At 50.5% G+C, this 20,696-nt stretch overlaps 1 long non-coding RNA gene across 1 annotated transcript; it reads left to right on the top strand.

Annotated features, from left to right (window-relative positions):
* Window positions 1–14,304: 14,304 nt before the first annotated feature.
* On the top strand, window positions 14,305–19,084 carry LOC103694395 (uncharacterized). The gene is made up of 3 exons (XR_005497497.2): window positions 14,305–17,423; window positions 17,902–18,015; window positions 18,967–19,084. It is a non-coding gene; the product is annotated as an uncharacterized LOC103694395 (long non-coding RNA).
* The last annotated feature ends 1,612 nt before the right edge of the window (window positions 19,085–20,696 follow it).

Raw genomic sequence — 20,696 nt, 5'->3', positions numbered from 1 at the left:
AGGGGACAACAGATGCCGAAGGGAAGAGGACAGAGCCCCCCTTGTGCCTTCAGAGGAGACAGGGGTGGTACTGGAACTGTGACTTCGGACTTCCGGCCCCCAGCTTCATTCTTTTTGTTTTTTATTTTTGGTTATTTAATCTTTCGGCTTTTCGAGACAAGTGTCTCCCTAGCTATCCTGAAACGCTCTCTGTAAAGCAGGCTAGCTTTAAACTCAGAAATGCGCCTTCCTCTGGTGGGATCAAAGGCATGTGGCCTCCAGATTCTGAGAAAGCATAATTCTGATGTTTACAACGCATTATGATCTTACTGTGCCCCGACAGCCTGTTTTAGTCAGCGTTTCCATTCCTGTGCAAGCATCATGACCAAGAAGCAAGCTGGGAAGGAAAGGGTTTACTCAGCTCACACTTCCACATGGCTGTTCATCACCAGAGGAAGTCAGGACTGGAACTCAAGCAGGTCAGGAAGCAGGAGCTGATGCAGAGGCCATGGAGGGATGTTACTTACTGGCTTGCTCCCCTGGCTTGCTCAGCTTGCTTTCTTAGAGAACCCAGGACCACCAGCCCAGGGATGGTACCACCCACAATGGGCTGGGCCCTCCCCTCCCTTGATCACTGGTTGAGAAAATGCCTTACAGCTGGGTCTCATGGAGGCATTTCCTCAAGGGAGGCTCCTTTCTCTGTGATAACTCCAGCTTGTGTCGAGTTGACACACAAACCCAGTCAGTACGCAGCCCCAGAATACTGACTCCAACCCTCTCAGGGGGTACCAGCATCCCAAGTGTTACTTTGTACCCCCTTATTCTGTACTTACTCCTAGCGTTTGGCAGTAACGTCTGAGTTTTATACATGAAGCAACCTCATATTTAATTTTTCTTTTGTAAATAGTCTTTAACATAAATTATATCGGTAAAAACTCAAAAAACAAAAATCACGCATCAAACTAACTTGTCATTTATTTATTTATTTATTTATTTATTTATTTATTTATTTATTTATTTATTTATTTATTATTTTGACTTTTTAAGACAGGGCTTCTCTGCGTAGACCTGGCTGTCCTGGAACTGGTTCTGTAGGCCAGCGCTGACTCACAGAGATCCACCTGCCTCTGCCGCCGTAGTGCTGGGACTAAAACCGTATTGCCATCTGGCTGAATCACTCTTTTATTTTTTTCCAATCACGTTTTCATTCCTTTTATTCTGCGGCCATGTCTGTGTTTGTGCGGGGAGGTCCAGAGCCATCTGGAACCTGCCCAACACTACTAATTCCGGTCTTCAGGGGTCGGCACAGGTCTGACTGAGCTCTCACCAGAACTCATTGAAGTCACTGCCAGCTTTGTGCTGTGTCCGAGAAGGCTCGCTGCTGTGCACATGTGTGGATATCTTCAAGGGAACCAGAGACAGAGCCCCTGGCTAAATCTGATCTGAATTCTCAGACCTGCTACAAAGACCCTGCCCCAGTAACTTGGAGAAATGCCTTTCTCTTTATCCCTACAGTAATGCGTTTGACTACTTTTTTGCTTGGTTGTTTGGTTTTCTTGTTGTTGTTGTTGGTGGTGGTGGTGGTGGTGGTAGTGGTGGTTTGATATGGTTTGGTTTGGTTTTTCAAGACAGCGGCTTATGGAGTCTAGGCTGGCTTTGAACCCACAACGTAGCTAAGAAATAACCCCAGCCATCTAGTATGTTTACAGCTTTGGCGTTCACAGTCAAGTCTGCTGTGGCTGTGATAAGCACGTGACACACAAAGCTTGAATAGATTGTGTGAATAGCCAATGTCGCCTCCCTTAGTTCTAACAGTCAAATACCTTTTCGGACCCATCTCTCGTCCCTTTGCTCAGTCAACTTCTCGGTGAACTTCTGGTCCTCCCGCCTCTGTCTCCTGAGTACTTGGATATACCGGCATGCCACATCAAACCTCGTATGTATGTGCTGAGGATCGAACGCAGGACTTCCTGTGTACTAGGCAAGCAAGGGAGGCAGGCCCTCTTCCCAATTTCCTTTATTTTTCCTCTTGTAGTCCAGGGTGGCCTGAAATGTACTACGTAGTCAAGAATTACCTCGAGCTTCTGATCCTCTTGCTTCCATTCCCCGAGAACTAGAATTACAGGTATGTGCCGCCATGCCTGGTTTATTACATGCCAAGGATCAAGCCATGATTTCATGCACGCTGGGTGAGAACTCTACCCACAGAGAGGTGCCCTACTTCTCATCTTGTGCTTCAAACACTGGTTTGAGCATCAGAGCTCTGAGCACTTCCAAAAGGGGGTCTGGAAATCCTCCTTCCTGTCAACGATTCACAGCCACCTTTAGATGTGGTAAGAATCACTAGTAAAGATACCGGGGCCTGGAGCCATTTGTAACTTTGTGGCTATACTAAACTCAGAGCCATCAACACGTCAGCCAAGCCCAGTGCATGGCGGGTGGGCAGTGCACACTGATTCCACTCACTGGCAAGCACAAGAGGGTGCATCATCTGTAGAGGATTACAAAACTGACTATTTTTTTTTATAGAGTTGTCAGCTCTAACCAATCAGGAACACTATGCACCCCACCACCTTGCCCAGCAAGTCAGGAGACTTGAGTCACAACAACATACCCCAAGGGGAAAAAAAAGATACAAAACAAGCTGGTTTTTTTTTCAAAATTGGGGAAATATATTCCCCAAAATATTAGGGAAACATCCAGAGAAACCACAAACCATAAACAAAATTTAAGAGTGGCAGTTCCTCACTCGTTAAATATAGTCCCATTTGACTTAGCAATTTCACTTCTGTTCTCAAAAGAACTGAAAGCAGGAACCTAACGACGGACACACAATGTTTGTGTGCACACAATGTTTACGGTCCTGTTATTCACGGGAGTTAAACGAAACCGGAAGCACTTGAGAGTGCCCATCACCGGGTGAGGAGAGACACCCAACCCAATGCTACCTGTCCTAAAAAAAGTTGAGAAATTGAAAAACCTGATGCCACAATGCCTGAGAGGTCTGTTTATATATAGAAGCCAGCATGGTTCTGTAAGCCCGTCATCCCAGCACCAGTGAGGTTACAGGAGGGTCGGGAGTTCAAGGTCATCCTCACCTTCATAGTGTTGGACAGCCTAGAGTACATGAGGCCTTGTCCCAAAGTCTCTAGAGTCAGATATGAAGACAGAACGCAGAACAGCGGCTAGAAGGGCTGGAGAGGGGCCCTGCGTGATTGTGGTTTGATTGCATGAAGCTTTAGTGTGGACCAATGGGAAGTTGATGGCAGGCACCACAGGCCACTATTGAGCGTGTTCAGTGCCACACCTAAGAAATGATTAAGATGGGCCTGGAGAGATGGCTCAGGGGCTAAACGTGCTGGATGGTCTTCCAGAAGACCCAGGTTCAATTCCCAGCACCTGCACTGCAGCACACAACTGTCCAGAGGATCTGACACCCTCACACAGACATACATGCAGACAAGACACCAACTGCCCATAAAATGAAATTTAAAATGAAAAGAAATGATAGATTGTGTGTGTTTGTGACCCATGCGCATGCATGCGGAGAACTTGAGTCAACACTGGAGGCTTCCTTGACCACTCTCTGCCTTACTCTTTTTTTTTTTTTTTCTTTTTTTCAGAGCTGGGGATCGAACCCAGGGCCTTGCATTTGCTAGGCAAGAGCTCTAACCACTGAGCTAAATCCCCAACCCCTCTGCCTTACTCTTTAGAGATAGAATCTCTTATTGAACCTAGAGCTTGCTGATTCGGCTAGGCCGGCTGTCCTGTGAGCTTGTGTGGCAAGTGCTTTAATGAGCAGGCCATCTCTCCGCCCTTAAAATGGTAATCTGTAGAGGAAAGAGTTAACTGAGTTCAAAGCTTAGGCCTTCTGGTCACAGAACAATGTGTTGTGCTTGGGGTGGGGGGGGCTTCTCTTCTGCTGCCTGCACGTCCTCTGACGAAATCCAGCCAGAAAAAAACTAAAAGGTGTCTCAGCCTGACCTACTGGGCTCTAAGTGGTCCACAATGGCCTGGCTGTTACCTGCCAAGCTGAACCTTCCTTCTGGACCTTTCCTTGACACGGTCCCACACGGTCCCATCAAAAGCTTCCTACTGAGGCTTTGTTGGTAAATTCATGAGCTTAACTCCAAGGTCTAGGGTTACTTTATAGTGGGAAGCCCTGTGAATCTTCCTGCAAGTGTCAGGCTGGTGTGTGTGTGTGTGTGTGTGTGTGTGTGTGTGTGTGTGTGTGTTGTGATGGGGGAACCTGGCTTTCCAAGGGAGTGGCCTTTCAGATAGAATATCATTACCCCCTCCTCTGACAGTCCCTGGAGAGGCTATGTGACCAGCTTCTCTCATCGGCCAGCTCCCACCTTCAGGGAGAGCTTCAGCTCATTCCCACCCTGAGCCACATGTGCTGAGAGCTCCCAGGTCCTGTGCTCACTCAGGTCCAAGCACCTGTTATGTATGTGTTGCGGGTGAGGGTGGGGGTAAAAAGTACCAGGTAAGCATGAAGCTGTCTGCGTTCAATGCTCCTCCGTGAGGCTGGGCTCCTCCCTGCCCTCCGCTGCCCCAACCTCTCCTCCTCAGCCCTGTCTTGGACAGGGCCTGAGTGTCTGGCATATCCTGAGGGAAGGTTGGTAGACCAGCTGGCTGGACGCAGTGCGTTGACCATGACGGTACAGCAGCACTCTGGTAGAATTGGGGGCGATAAACTGGGTCCCTGTGGCAGGACGTCATGATTGACCCAAGAAGATGAACAAGAGCTATTCATGGAAAAGGCAGAGCAGCAGTGGGGCACCATTAACAAGAGACGCCTCCCTGCCTATTGTGACATGGTGTGGGGGGGAGGGGGGGGAGGGAGAATGGGGGGGTGACTTTTGCTCTGCTGTGCTCACAGCCAGCTGCCAGTTTCAATGGAGGATGGTGCCCTTCCCTTTTCTGTGGATGAGGACATTTGCATTCCTGAGTACAGCCTGTTCAGTTTCTGCTCTCAACAGGGCTCTCAGCTGCACCACCCTCTACCCTTCAGGAGGGAAAACCAGTTCCAGTGGGTGGGGTACTGGTCTCTCCCGGGCAGCTGTAAGAGCCCTGGGGAAAATCCCAGCTGAGAGAGCATTAGTGTCAGTTAGCTAGCCCTGGGCAGGTGTGAGGGCCAGCCCCGCTGAGGCCCTATTGTCTTTAGAGGGGAAGCAAAGGATGGGTAAGGTTCCATTCAAGGTGATCTGGGTCCCACAGGACCCTGTCTTCCCACTGTGTGTTGGCAAGCGCTTAGTGGGGCACATACTGCAACTTCCTGCCCCTCTGTCAAGCCCAAGCTCTCTGGGAAGCAGACACTGTAGTAGTGCACGCACCTAGGAATACCTTTAATGGCTTTGATTTCCAAAAGTGCATCATCATGGAGACGTTCTTAGGGGATACACAGAGCAGGTCACTGCCAGAGAAGAGAGAGCATGTGGTGTCATGGGGTCCAAGACAAGGTTTGGGTCTGAGAGCCTTCTGGAAAACCAGACTAATCACCCTGGGTACTCTGACTCAACCTCTTGACTTCTTAGCAGGGCTGCTGGAAGGAGGAAAGGGGTGTCTCTGGTCTTTAGTCTACTGTAGGGTGCCCCAGGGGTCCGCTTGCTTTTCTTTTTATATCCATTCATCCCTCAGGCTACCCCTGACTCTCAAGGTCAATGAGAATGCATCCAGGAGGCCTGATTCTCCTTCCTTACTGGAGACTCAGACTTCCATCGGGCAGGAGTGGTTGTTTTGGATAGCGATTTTCACACACCAGCTACAGTCCAGGTAGGTCTCAGTGGAGACAGCCAACTCCAGGATATGGCTGGAGGCACATGATCTTCTAGATTTTTAAAGAAGTTATGGAGATATGACCACCCTACCCAACCCTGGTGTCTGTGAGGAGATGGCCCCCTCTCCTGCAGGCTCAGCTCTCAATCCCAGCTAAGGACAGATGGCGTCAGCTCCATTACCTGTGGTGACACCATGACTCTCAGTGGCTCTTGGGTCTCAGGGATCTGCAAGGAGCTGATCCTGCTCATGGAAGGAGGTAACGGGAGGCTGAGAGGAGCTAGGAGTCAGGAGTCCTAGAGTTACAACACGGGCTTTCCTTCCCTCTCTTGTGAGAGAGTAGATGTGTAAATGTCTCCTATGCCCACCAAGGAGCAGAATTGGCCTAAAGATCCCCCAGGAAAAGGAAGTTGGGGAGATGGGCAGGTCCAGAAACTTGATGGGGGTAATGCTGCTGTAAGCAGAGTAGGAAGGAAGGGGGGGCAAGGGAGGGAGAGAAGAAGGGAGGCAAAGGGGGAAGGACAGAGAGGAGTAACATGGGACAAGCTCACTCAAAACTCATGGAAGGGGGAGAAAGAAGAGAGAGATGGGGGAGTCTCCTGGTTGCTAGGGTGCCCTTGGTCACTGAGCCAGAAGGTGGAGACACAGGGCATCTTTGGGCAGGAAGAAGGTGGTAGGTAACAGTTACCATGGAGAAGAGCATGAGCCCCAGACCACCCTCAGATGGATAGATCCTACAGGTCAGAAGCTCTGAAGCAGTATGAGTCCCTCAAGGCAGGCAGAGTCAAGACCCGCTTGTATCCTGGGGCCACATGAGACTTACTTTGCCCCCATCCACTTCCTGGCCCTTCATGTCCTATCACTCCCTAACTATTCTCCCTCACCTGCCATACACACCTGCTCCACCCCAGGGGTCCCTCCATCCGCTTGTCACCTCCAGGGACCCTCCTGACCATAGCTATAGTGCTTCCAGCCCTACCAGTCACTCACTGTCACCCTCTCCTGGACTGTGTGCTTCAGCTCACCTGAATGAACTCTATGCCGGCTGTCCCTGCAGGAGCCTGGGGTCAGGTACACAGAAGTCTCCTGCTACCAATTGGGTCGGGTAGATGGTGTTCTAGTTTCTTTTCTGTTGCTGTAATTGAGGGGGGGGAAGGGAAGGGAAGGAGAAAGGGAAGGAAGGAAGGAAGGAAGGAAGGAAGGAAGAAAGGAAGGAAGGAAGGGAGGAAGGAAGAAAGAAAGAAAGAAAGAAAGAAAGAAAGAAAGAAAGAAAGAAAGAAAGAAAGAAGAGAGAGAAGAAAAAAGCCATCCTGACAAAAGCAACTTCAGGTAGAAGGGTCACAGTTCCAGAATCTGGTCAATCACAGCAGGGAATTCAAGACAGCAGGACCAGAAGCAGCCAGCCTCATCCACTATCAAGAGCAGAGGAGGCTTACTTGCATCCAACTCACTTTCTCCTGTTTTATGTAGTCCAGGATCCAAACCCGGGGAATAGCACTACTCACTTTTTGGCCCAGTTAATGTAATCAAGACAGTCCCCTATAGACATGCCCCCAGGTCAACCGGATCTAGCAGCCCTCCATTGAAACTCTCTTCCCAAATTACTCTAGATTGCATCATACTGACAGTTAACCATCACATTTGGATGGGCAGATAAATGAATGAATGAATGAACAAACGAATGAGTACATCAGCCTCAGCATATACAAAGGCCATTAGAAGAACCCCATCAGTCTCACAGCAGTTGTAGAGGTACTGGTTCTAGGAGCCCATCAGTGTCCTAGTGATCCTGCCTTCAGGAGTACAGTAGACCTTTCAGAAGCAAGCAAACCACTGATCTTCCTTGGAACCCACTTACCACTTAAACCCAAAAATGTGGAGAGCTATTTAGCTGTGCTCTGGGTGAGGGATTCCCAAGACCACCCACAGTCTAGCTCTGAGGACCGTGCCCACTGAGGGAGTGGACTAGAGCCAGCCAGCTGGACCCACACGGCGACCACAAAGCGGTAGTTACTAATGGCCATAGCAACTGGTGACCAGTCCTACACATGGCCGTAAGGACAACAGAAGAAGCAGCTTCAGGCCCAGCCTTATACAAGACATGCTATTCTGTCATGCTAACACGACACCCTAGACGTCCCCCAAGAGAACACAGTGGAGCCTACAGTTATACACCTGTTACAGCCTCCATTTTGCATCCACGTGGGCAACCTAGGGACATGGGCAGCCAGAAAGAAAGGACAACCTGATTTCCTCAGCACTTGGGAGGCAGGTGCTTCATGATTAGCTAGAAGCCTCTAGTGGGCAAGGCCATGTGGTGGCCCCTGCTACCTCTGCCACTCTGGCAGAAGGCATCAGGGCCTTAGGGGCCCTGGGATAGCTTGGTTTGTAAATTTGTGACAGGGTTGGGGCTTCTGTTAGTTCTAGCTTTCCTCCATGTTGATCTGCACTTAGATGCCCAGTCCCGCGATGTTCACAGCCCCCTAACGGACCCAGCAGCTGGATAGTGCACGGCATCTTCTCAATGCAGAGTCCTCTCCTTTTACAAGTCTTGTCTTTCCTCATTCTTCCTGAAGAGTCCTGAGAAACAATGCGATCTTATCAAAGCAGTTCTTACTCACTTTCTCTGAATTTATCTGCCATTTAAGCTAGAAAGCCAGTGTCCCCTCCTCCCTGTCCAGACAGAATTCTGAAGGAGTCTTCCAGAGAGGCCTCAGTCATTCTCTCCCTTGTCCTTTCTCTCTTCTCTGTGGCAGGGCTCTTGGGTCTGGACCATGACTGGCCGGCTGACAGCCATCTCCCTGACTGGGTGATGCTAGGGCTCTACCCAGCTCTGCCCACACCCATGGAGCCTCACCTAGGTAGAATCATAGAGTCTGGCCATGCTTCCCCTCCCAAGATCAGCCCCACCAGGATGTTGGAGAGTCAAGCCACTTCTGGTTAGCCTCCCTCCTTTTCAAGGTTTCTGCTCCCTCCTGCTTCTGCCTCAGGTGCCCAGTTACATACTGGGAACAGCTCAGACTCCTGGCTTCCACTTCCTCACAGACTAAGCCTCGGCACCAGGTAATTCCTCTACTGGGTTTTGTACCCGCTCCAGGTTGACCGCATGACTGAGAGCTGATACTGAGGCTTTGTTGTTTCAAAGCACGCACCATGTACGTTTGACCCAGCTCCAATCATGTCTTGAAATGGTCGAGCTATCAGGGGCTATGGACCATGAAGTCTCGTTTTCAGAGCTGCTCCAAGTGTCCCTGGGCTCGTCAGTCTGGAAACGCTAGGGCCGACAATAGCAAGCAGCATGACAACTCTCGCCACTGACCTATGCACCCCCAAACAAGATGGAGGGAGCCTCATCTACAGAGTTTCTATCCAAACTCTCCACCCTGGAGCTGCCTGGGGTGCTGCATATATGTTACACACCCACACATACACATGTGTTCATGTAGTCACACCAAGTTACACACACCCACACACATTTACTCACACCTGCGTTATAGCACCTCTTATACACACCAATACATGCATACTCTCTCTCTCTCTCTCACACACACACACACACACACACCACACACACACACACTCATATATACTGCATATGCCCCTCATGTACACACACACTCAAGCATGTACACACACACTCAAGCATGCGTGTGCACATGCTGGGTAGAGCAGGTCACTGCCTGGAGTAGTCAGTGGGTTGATTCTCAGGGCCAACGGCTGGCAGCTGCAGGCTGCTATAAGCACAAGACAGGAGAGTGGCTTGGCCAGTCCCTGCCACAGGTGGGGCTTCTGGGGGCAAGGGAGTGGGCCCTCACAGCTAGCCTAAAAGTGTGATGTCCAGGACTATTCATGGCCACTGAGCCAGAGGAACAACTATGCAGCCACACAGCATTCTTCCTGATGGGCCTGTCTGGGACTGCTGGTTCAGCACCTTCCTGGCCCTCCGGAACCCCGTGCAGAACTCAGCAGTCACAGCCAAAGCCCTGGGCAGTAGATGCTATGCATAAGCAAGTCGGTAGAATGCTGGGATCGATCGGTGTAGCCAGCCCCTTATGAGAGCGAGGAATGCAGGACTTACTCTATTGAGGCCAGCCCAACCATCCGAGGACACTCCAGGGAGCTCAAATCAGAGCCCAGTGTCCTTTCCCAGGCTAGCCTCGGCTAGCCCAGGGAAGCCCTTGGGAACAACCAGATGGAGGGGTTATGGTTCGTCTGTGTTCATCAGAGGAGAAACTGAAGCACGGGGCAACAGAAACACGGATACTAAGCCTTTGCGTTGGCCAATGTCACAGGTGCCCCTTCCTAACTCAGACAGCTGAGGCTCTCATCAGCACATGACCCCTTGACCCGGAGCTCTTTGTGCCACACCTCAGCTTCAGAGAAAACCAGAGCCCTGCTCCCTGAGTCTTGAAAGGGCTGAGGGCTGCCCGCAAGCACCTGGTTCTGTCACTGGCTCCCTGGGAGCTCAGAGGCCATGGAAGAGCAGGGCTTGAGGGTGCTCACTCAACAGCAGGTCCTAGTGGACCTGTTTGCTGCGGCTGAGTATGCCTGGCCACATCCTGGGTGCAGGGAACAAAGGGCTTAGGAGCCCCTCTGAGCCCCAGCCCCAGGGGCCTAGCAACCTAGGAAGGAGAGTTACAAGCTGGTGTTTGTCACATGACGTTGTGATGTAAGTGCTAGCTGAGCCTCAATTGGCTTTACTGTGTGTTACTCATAGAATGGACACCTCCACCTCCCACCCCATCCCCCCACACACACACCATGGACCCATCCTCCCGATGTGGACTGGAAGTCAGCTTGTTTACTCCTGATAGGGGCTATCTCAGGTAAACAGCCATCTGCATTATAAAAAGAAATGACCTGGGACATTTCCATAAGTCCCAGGGTCCCCACCCCCACCCCACTCCAGAGTATCACCCTGGTCACATCTCCAGGGAGCCAAGCCACTCTGTGAGCCAGTACCTCTCCACCGAGTCTGCAAACGTCATTGACACTCCAACTCTGAGGTGACTTCAGGGCTGGAAAACCAAGGGGTTTGATGGGCATTGTGGAAGTGGCTCTCCTCTGTCCCCCAAACCCCTACGCTGGGTCCTGGGACCCCCAAGTGGGGGTCCACACGACTGACAGGGCTGAGCACCTCGCTTGCCTCTCCCAGTGTCTGCCAGGAGGTGGCTGCCAGGCTAAAAGAAGCAACATTGTTCAACGGCATGGCTTTGACGTCTCTGCCGGCTGGCTCGTTCCAGACGACAAGTCCACACAAGCTTTGCTCTTCCCTCGGGCCCAAGGCACACACCCATGTTCAGAGGGGCATGTGTACCCTCAGGCAGTCACGTAAGAAGCCACTGGTGGGCCTGCCTGTGAGGGAGCTGGGCCTGGGAAGTCCAGCACCAGATCCCAAGGGGCCCCGAGGAATGCTCCCTCTGAGGAGCTGTGCTTCCTGTGGGATTCGTGCTGCCGCCTCCCTTTCAGGGGCAGACAGGCCTCTGAGCTGGAATGTGGAGAACGAGGTTGGTTTCTATGTAGAAACAGTGTGGGGGAGGGTACAAGCGATGCTGGCTGGATACGTGCAAAGGATCAGGGGACGGGGCCCGGAGGTTGTCTTGGGGTCATTTGCAGGGCTACACACTCCTGTGGGTAAAGCCCCCTCCGAAGGGTTCACACACACAGTCTCCCATGTCCTCCTGAAGACCAGCTCTTCTATTCTTGTCCTTATTGCTTACAATATCCTGGGGACACTGCAGCCAGCCTGGTCTGGTTCCACTATTTCGGAAAGGCATCAGGAGGACAGAAGGGACAGCGCCCACTAGGGTACCAACAGGTGGGCTCTCAGTGTCCCCAGAGTATTTATGCAAATCTGTTTCCTACCCTAGCAGGAAGGAGGATGGGGTAGGGGGTGGGGTGGGGGGACATGTTGGACACATCACTCACGCCTAAGGTGGCCTGGGAGCTTTAAAGAGCTGGATCGAATCCAGTAGCTTCAATACAACATCCACGGGTCAAGGACCAACTGGTCAACAGGATGTGGAAAGCAAAGAAGAGGAGACACTGTAAGAGCCCGCCCCCACCCCTGGGAACATGAGAAATATGAGCTTCATCCAAGGAGCACCCCATTGGAAAGATGCAACTGAAACTGGGCTAACCTGAGTGGCTGCTGGGGCCCAAACCTCTTTAAGGATCATTGCACACAAAGCAAAGCATTCACATGCCTCAGTCACTCCCTGCCCACAACAGCCGCCATGCTTACACTTATGAAGGCCCTTCTCCATCCAGGAGAATAGCGCAGCCCCTTCTGCTCCCCATAGCATCCCAAATGCCCTGCCAGGGTGAACTTTATCTGACCCTCTTGGCCAAGGGAGCCCCACTGTCACATCTGTACTGGCTGAGGCACGTGCGGCTACCCTGCACCTGGAGGAGATAAGTCGCCGTCATGGAGGAAATATTACCCTTCCCATCTTTCCTGCACAAGACCTAGTCAGTCAGTAGCTCAGCATGGAGAAGAAAGGGGGTAGCTCCCACCTGTAGCTGAGGAGATATTGGCCCCCACCAAAGGCCGCTGAGGAAGGGAGAGTCACTTATCTTCAGGAGTGTGGCCCCTTTCAGTTCAACCTCTCTGCAGGGGATGGAAAGTGCTTCTCGGGCTTCTCTAGCATCCCTCCAGAGAGGTGCGCTTGATGGAAGACAACACTGTAAAAACAGGAGTAAACATACTGCCCATGGAGTCCTGGAGGCCCATCTTGAGGAGTGGACGTGGCCATCTCTGAGGAAGCCATCAGCCTGGGCAGCTGCATTCTCAGACTTCTGGGGTTGCCCTGGCCAGAGGTTCTACCTACTGGGATACTGGCGTGGCCCATGGACTCCACAGGACTGTTTTGTTTTGTTTTGTTTTGTTTTGTTTTGTTTTGTTTTGTTTTGCTTTGTTTTTTAAAGGGGGTGAGATTCAGTTCATGAGTTTGCTCAGTTTTTCTTGCACCTCCAAATCTGCTATCATTATAGCAATGCATGCATGTGTTCATCCCAACACACATACACACAAACACACACATGCACACATACATACACATACACACAAAAACACACATACATACATACACATGCACACACATACATACACATACACACATACACATGCACACACATACATACAAACACATACACACATACACATACATACACATACACACAAATGCACATACACATGCACATACATACACATGCACACACATACATAACATACACATATACACACAAATAAACACACACATACACATACACACAAATGCACATACACATGCACATACATACACATGCACACACATACATAACATACACATATACACACAAATAAACACACACATATACACAAAGGTACACACATACACATATATACACAAATACATATACACACATACACATGCACACATATGCATACATACACATGTACACATGCACACACATGCATACATACATGCGCACACATACACACACAAATACACATGCATACATACACATGCACACATATACATACATACACATATACACATGCACACATATGCATACATACATGCGCATACATACACATATACACACAAATACACATACACATATATACACATACATACACACATATACACATACATACACACATACACACATATACACACACATACATATATACAAACATACTCTTACATGTATATATATATATCACATAAATGCTCATACACACACTATACATACTTATACTCACATATACAAACATGAACACACACATACACATGTATACATATTCAAACACACTCTTACACACACACTATGCAAACACACACACACACACACACACACACACACACACACACAGAGCAATGCCTTAAGGCCTGAGCAGAGATGGTGGCTTCAGGCCTCAGGCAGCCTGAGTTTTGTCAACCAGTTTCAGCTGGTTAGAAACCTTAGAGAAGGGACAGAGTGAATGTTACACCCAAACCCACGCTCAACGTGGAGTCTCTGGCTTGATGAAAGCAAGTGACTGCCAGACAGGACCTGCCTCCTCACCCAACCGGGAATGCTGCCGCCTGCCACCAAGTCTTCTCTTGGAGAAGAAGTGGGGAAAGCCACTGTCCAAGAGCTGCCATCTTACAAGTCCATTTAACTGGCCCTGCCACTGCCAAGTCTGGCCCAGTAGAGGTTGTACTGGGTTCGAGTTCTCTTTTTTTTTTTTTTTTTTGGTTCTTTTTTTTGGAACTGGGGACCAAACCCAGGGCCTTGCGCTTCCTAGGCAAGCGCTTTACCACTCGAGTTCTCTTTTTTTTTTTTTTTTTTTGGTTCTTTTTTTTGGAGCTGGGGACCAAACCCAGGGCCTTGCGCTTCCTAGGCAAGCGCTTTACCACTGAGCTAAATCCCCAACCCCTGGGTTCGAGTTCTTATGGGAGCTTGGGGATACCCACATGTATGCAAGTGAGTGTGTACTGGGATAGATACATGCATCAGAGTGCATGTTTGCATGCCTCTGGGTGTGTGCATGCACATGTATGCTAAGCATCACAATGTGTGTATGTGCGTGTGCATGTGTGTGTGTGTGCATGTGTGTGCACATGGGTGGATGTTCAGATCGATATATGCATCACAGTAGGTATGTATGTGCATGTGTTAAGGGTGGATGCACATATCACTGTGTGTGTGTGTGCATGTGTGTGTGTATGTGTGTTTGGGTACATGCAAACATCACAGTACGTGTGCTTGTGTACCTGTGAACTTCTCATTTAACCTGAAGGCTTCCATGGCCCTCTGACACAGCAACCTGGTGCCCAATGACAATTAGCTAGAACTGTAATGGATCAAAAGCCTGCCTTACTGTCCCTACCTCAGGCATTTCTTTGTCCTTTTCCATGGGGAATTTCAATCTCCAATGCCTTCCAAAGAGAGAATCTGTAGTCCCCCTCAGTCATCAAACCAGGCAAGAAAGCTCCTTAGGAATGACAGGGTCAGTGCCACCCTCTGACTCCCACACAGCACAGCTCACAACCCGGAACCAGTGTCCCTTCAAAGTAAGAGCGATGGTGCCCAGGAGGGCAAGAGAGAACCCTGTGTAGCCCCTGGCTAAGCTGCCTCTACCACATCTGGCCTTGGCAGGAGGGGGGGTCCTCCTGGGGCAGAGATGGAGGCCAGGAATCCATACTCGGGGCTGTTGGCCTGGAAGCAGAGCTGACTTCCGTCTTCCACGGAGCCCTTCAGCCAGAGTTTAGCACTGTGCTCCCAAGAGTAGCCTATCCCTAGAGAAGCCTGAAACAAGAGCCGTGCTCTAAACCCAGAGCCCAGCCCCTGAGGGTGTGGGCTTCAAGCCACCCTAAGTGCCAACCACCTGTTCTAGCCCTCTTGGAGTAATCTGTTTGCAGAAATCACGATCAAGGCTGAGGCAGAGGGGTGTCTGGGAGCCCAAAACCCCAAGGGTTTAGGATGGTTAGGGTTAATTGGTAACTTGACTGAATCCCCTGGGAGATGGGCCTCTGGACACGCCTGTGGGGGATGCCTTAGTTGATGTAGGAAGGCCCGTCCATTGTGGGCGGTGCCATTTTCTTGCTGGATTCATTATGTAAATGAAGGAGGGAGTTGGTTGGCAGTAAGTGTTGCTCTGTTACCTGACTGTGGTTAGGAAAGGAAGAAGTGCCCACCGCCTTGGGCTCCCAGCTATGGTGCGTTGGACCTGTAGTTGGAGTAAGCCCTTTCTCCTTTAAGTTGCTTTTGCCAGAGGATTTTTATCACAGCAACATTTATCTTTAAAAAATGAAGGACTGCGGGGTTGGGGATCTAGCTCAGTGGTAGAGCGCTTGCCTAGCAAGCACAAGGCCCTGGGTTCAGTCCCCAGCTCCGAAAAAAAGAAAAGAAAAAAAAATTAAGGACTGAAGAAGAAAGGGTCAGAGCCCAGCTGCCCAACATGACCTAGCGCCTTGCCTGTGCAAAGCCATAGTGGCTGCCTTGCTAATGTTGCACACCATGGTAGAGCACAGGCAGGCAGAAGTGAGGTATGTCCATCTGCCGGGAATCTGTGGACCAACCGATGCACCTTCTCCACAGTTCACGAGGAAGAAGTGTCTACCTGTGGGCCAACATAGAATGGTTCTCCTGGAACCCTCAGGAGCCTGAGGCGGGAGATAGCAAGTTCTAGGCCAGCCTGGATCACAGAGTGAGACACTGGAGAGAGAGAGAGAGAGAGAGAGAGAGAGAGAGAGAGAGAGAGAAAGAGAGAGAGAGAAACAGAGACAGACAGAGAGAGACACAGAGAGACAGAAGACAGAAAGAGACAGAGAAGAGAGGAGAGACAGAGACATGACAGAGAGAGACAGAGACACAGAGAGACAGAGACACAGAGAGACAGAAAACAGAAAGAGTCAGAGGAGAGACAGAGACATGACAGAGAGAGACAGAGACACAGAGAGAGACAGAGACACAGAGAGACAGAAGACAGAAAGAGACAGAGAAGAGAGGAGAGACAGAGACACAGAGAGACAGAGACATGACAGAGAGACAGAGACATGACACAGACAGACACAGAGAGAGACAGAGAGCACTGTGGCCGTATCACTGCACCTTTCCCAACCTGATCCTCTTTGCAGTTGGTCGGGGAGGGTAGTGGGTAGCGTGGGTAGGACAGAACCAGCCCTTCATCTGCAGAAAAATATCAGGATTGCTTTCAGCTTTGGGGTGGTCGTGGACAAAGCCACTCTGAGCAGGCTCTGTATGAACACAGGTCTTCACAGTTCCCTGGGATAAATGCCCAGAAATGAACTCAGTTGTCCATAGGAAGGGGTACATTTGGTTTCCTAGGAAAACCCCAAACCCATGCAGGGTGACTGCCCCATTCCACAGCAGCTAGAATGGCCTGGCTTCTGGTGTCGTTCCCCACACTGAGGGCCCACGCACAGTGTGAGACCCCCCTGCAGTATAAGTGGCTAATGCTGTTCCTCACTTGTCTCTCGAGATCCGTCTGGCAAAAAGCCCGCTTGTGTCTTTTGCCTAAGTTCCCATTGCATTGTTTGGTTTTGACCACTGAGTTGTGAGAGCTCTCTGTGGACCGTAAGCGCCAGTCCTTTGCCGGATGCGTGGTTTGCAAACATGTTCTCCCAGTCTGGAGCACGTCCTTTTAGCCCTTGGGCAAGATGTGTCCACCGACTAGTGCGCCTGCCTTTTACTTTTGCGGCTCATGCTTCTGGTGTTACTCCTGAAACCTTTTCCCCTGACGTCGGGGCCTAAGGAGTTTCTATTTCCCTACGTGTTTTGTAGTTTGGGGGTTACGGTTAACCTGTGACCCAGGGTCAGTTTGTTTCAGTAGCAGCTTTGAGGCTCAAGCCAAGGGTCATTTTTCAGCCTCAACTTTGCCCCGGCAACACGTAACTCTCCTCCACTGCGTAATGTTTTTGTCCTTTTGTCAGCAAATCAGCTGGGCACAGGCCGGGCCTCTGCCTCTCTAATAAGGCCACACAGCCGTGATGACTATGCCTTTCCCATAAGCTGTGACGTGGAAAGCCTCTTACTCGAGCCCCGTGAATGGAAACTTACACCTGCTCCCATGTGGGGAATTAGGAACGTTCTGGTAGCCGGTGCCTCTTGGACAGCTGCCAGTTAGCAGACACTCGGATGCAGAGCCCTGGCGCGCAGGAGATGCCAGTCGAATGGTAAATGCACTTGCCTATTTTTACCCGGGAGAGACAGATTGCTGGAAGGAGGAGAGGAAAGAATGTTTTGCATACACCATCGGGTTGAAGCCAGGGCCCCGAGGCTGCTAGACTCCACTGTGGCTTTTGTTGGCCTTTGTTCTTGGCTCCGGTGCTGGTACCCGCCTTGCCTGGACCCCAGCCATTATTAACACACCTTGGACAAGCAAAATTGTAGTGAACACTAGGAACCCAGTTTCCCGAGCTTTGGGGATAGGTTCCACCTCTGAGGTTCAGAGGCAGGGAGGGAAGCCATCTTTAATGTGTCCGGGGTTGACAAGCTAGTTCAGCATAAAGTTTAGAAGGATTAAATCTAGTGGATGATGTCCGTGACTCCGATTGAGTCACGGGGCTTTGAAAAACGTAACCGAGACGGTTGCAGCTGCTGTTCTGAGCTGGGAAACCTTCTACCGTGTAGTAGTCGCCACTCCCTCCGCAGGTGAAATGGGACCAGCCTGGGACCAAGGCACCCCGAAGTAGAATCCCCAAGGAGTCACGAGACCCTGATGCAGACAGTCCGTCTGACTGAGTGGGATCCAGTTGATGGTATCTGGTGAGAGCCAAGGTGGGGGTTTCCCAGAAAGAGAAAGGTGAACAGGCGAAGTGTAGCCAGAGAGGCAGATGGGCAACATGAATTCTAAATGGGAAAGAACAGAATCAAAGTTTCTCGGGACTAGAACTCCTGTCAGGCTATAGACCAGTCCTTCACACAACATGGCGAATTCCTCAGGTTCTGGGAGCCACGAGTCCAAAATCAAAGTGTTGGTTGGCCGTGCTCTTCTGAAGACCCTGGGAGAAAGTCTTCTGTGTCTCTTCTAGATTCCAGCAGCCTGGGGTATCCCTAAACTATGGCCATATTGATCCCACTCCTCCTCCTCCTCCTTTTCTTCCTCTTCCTCTTCCTCCTCTCCCTTCTCATTCTCTTCTTCCTTCTTCCCCTGTTCCTCCTTCAAGGGATGGCTTACTGCCTTTTCTGTCATCTCTCTCTGCCCCTCTCTTAAAAAGACAAATGACGACCCTTAGGCCCATTTGGCTAATTCAGGATGAGGGCCTCTCCTAAAGAGCCTTCCCTTTAACCACGTCTGTCAGCACAACGAAAGAAAACATCCTGAAATGTCCTAAATTTAATTCAAAAGCCAAGAGGGTGAGGCTGGAGGGGAGAGAAGGAAATGGGTAGGTGAACAGCTGCAGGCTAACCCAACAAAGACTATTTATGTTGAAAACCTCGACTTAAATCCCATCACAGACAGCCGTGGTGCTCCAGCCTTGTTTACATAGAAACTCCATGAGCTTTAACTCCAGCTGGCCCACAAGCCACAGGCCTAGCCTCTACCCCAAAACTCTCTATAGATCCCACCTCTTAACCTGTGGCTAGCGGAGGCTCTGAGGGGTCAGGTGACATTCCTCAACCGCCACCTCACCCTGCGGCTAGAAACTTGCAGACACTTGTCCCAGCTCCTCATCCTGGTCTGGATGGCATCTAGACCTCTTTTTCCTCCCCTAGATCCCTGCCTCTCGAGAGTCAAGATGGTGAGCGACCGGCTATGGAGCCCCTTTCTTGTAATAGTTAAACGCCAATTCGCTGCTCTGCCCTATAAATATCCACAGGTTCCTATGTTGAATCATGGGTGAATCTTATTATTTGTTTGTTTGTTTGTTTGTTTGTTTGTTTGTTTGCATCCCAAATGCTGCCCGGTCCTGGTCGCTCCCTCACAGAGTCCCTCCTCCCATCCCTCCTCCCTTTCTCCTCTGTAGCCTCCACACCTCCACTGGAATACCTAATAGTCTCGGAGGGTGAACAAACAGGCCAGCAGGCTGAGGCAGAGTCTGGCTGCACAGGAGAGAAACCTTGGTCAGCTCCTGGAGAAGCCTTGATCTTAGCTTGGAATGTTAAGTGGGTGACTTGGGAAGCAGCAGGTGAGTAAAAAGCCAGAGAGGTGAACAGGGACTCACGCTCGACAGGGATAGGGACTGAGGTCCTGTGCAGCTTTGAGCTCATCACTGGGACTGAAGGGGACAACGCTATGATGCCTTAGGTCTGATTCCAATAGCCACAGCCATCACGAAGTGACGTAGTCAATAAATTCAATCACGCTCTTTTGAACAGCACACTTTGGGACAGCTGTAGTTTTACGATCCAAAAGTCGGTTTGTTAACCATTAGCATTGTGTGTCCTAATTCCTGAAACCCTGTGTTGGTTGTTTTGGGTTTTTTGTGGTTTTGGGGGTTTTTTGTTTTGTTTTTTGTTTTGTTTTGTTTTTGAGACTCAAAAAGGGACGTGACCCTTCCAAGGGTCTTCCCTTCCACCCACTTTACACAGAGCTCACTGCGGGCACTAAAGGACCTCAGACACCCGAGGAGCATGACAAGGAGAGGAGGCCCTTGCACACCACCGCCATGCATCCCAACAGCGAGAGGCCTTTCTACCTCCTGAGCCCCAAGTATCTTCCATCACAAGAAGTATGTTGTGCCAGGATTGAAGGGCTCCAGAACCGGACATTTATCAGAAAAGACAGGGAAAGCCACGCTCTACCCATTCACAGATGGATGGGTCAATGCCACAAAGGGTCGGTGGCCCTGGTGTGGGTTCAGCAGGCTAAACTGTCAAGGCTCCCACAGCCACGGCTGCCTCTACTGCATTACCCAACCATGGTACCAGCCCAGAACCTCATCTCCTCCGGCCTCCAAGTTGCTTCTTTGCGAAGTGACGTTAGGCCTTGCCCTTTTGGAAGTGGTTCTGCAAATAGGACCTCATTTTGTCTGGTGACCGTATCAGTCAAGCCCGTGGGGCAGACTGGCCCCTCCCCTCCCCAGCTCCTACCCCACCCCTGTCAGAACACCATGATGGGCTGTCAAAGCTGAACAGGAAGTAGAGCTGTTACTGGCTCCTACCAGACTGAGATAGAACCTCTTAGCAACTAAAGAGGGCTTCCAGGATAGGGGTGTTGAGGGGATGGGGGGTGGGGATACCTGCAGTGGTTACTGACCAGACACCTCTGCCACTGATTCCCTCTTGACTCTGGCAAGACAGGACAGCAGTTACTGAGCGTGTTGGCGTGTGTATGTGTGAAACTTGGTAGCTCAACTGGCTGGGGTCCCTCTGCGAGATCCAAACAACTGATCCCAGAGTTCCTCTCCTTCTTCATCGCTGTTAATCAGGGGCCAGAGGACCAACCTGGTGTTGCTACTCAGGGACAAATAGCTCCTTACTGTGGCCTGAAGACTCCTCTCATG

Source organism: Rattus norvegicus, chromosome 20 (assembly GCF_036323735.1).
Source record: "Rattus norvegicus strain BN/NHsdMcwi chromosome 20, GRCr8, whole genome shotgun sequence".
NCBI classification, from domain to species: Eukaryota; Metazoa; Chordata; class Mammalia; order Rodentia; family Muridae; genus Rattus; species Rattus norvegicus.
This window is presented reverse-complemented; position numbering and strand designations above follow the sequence as displayed.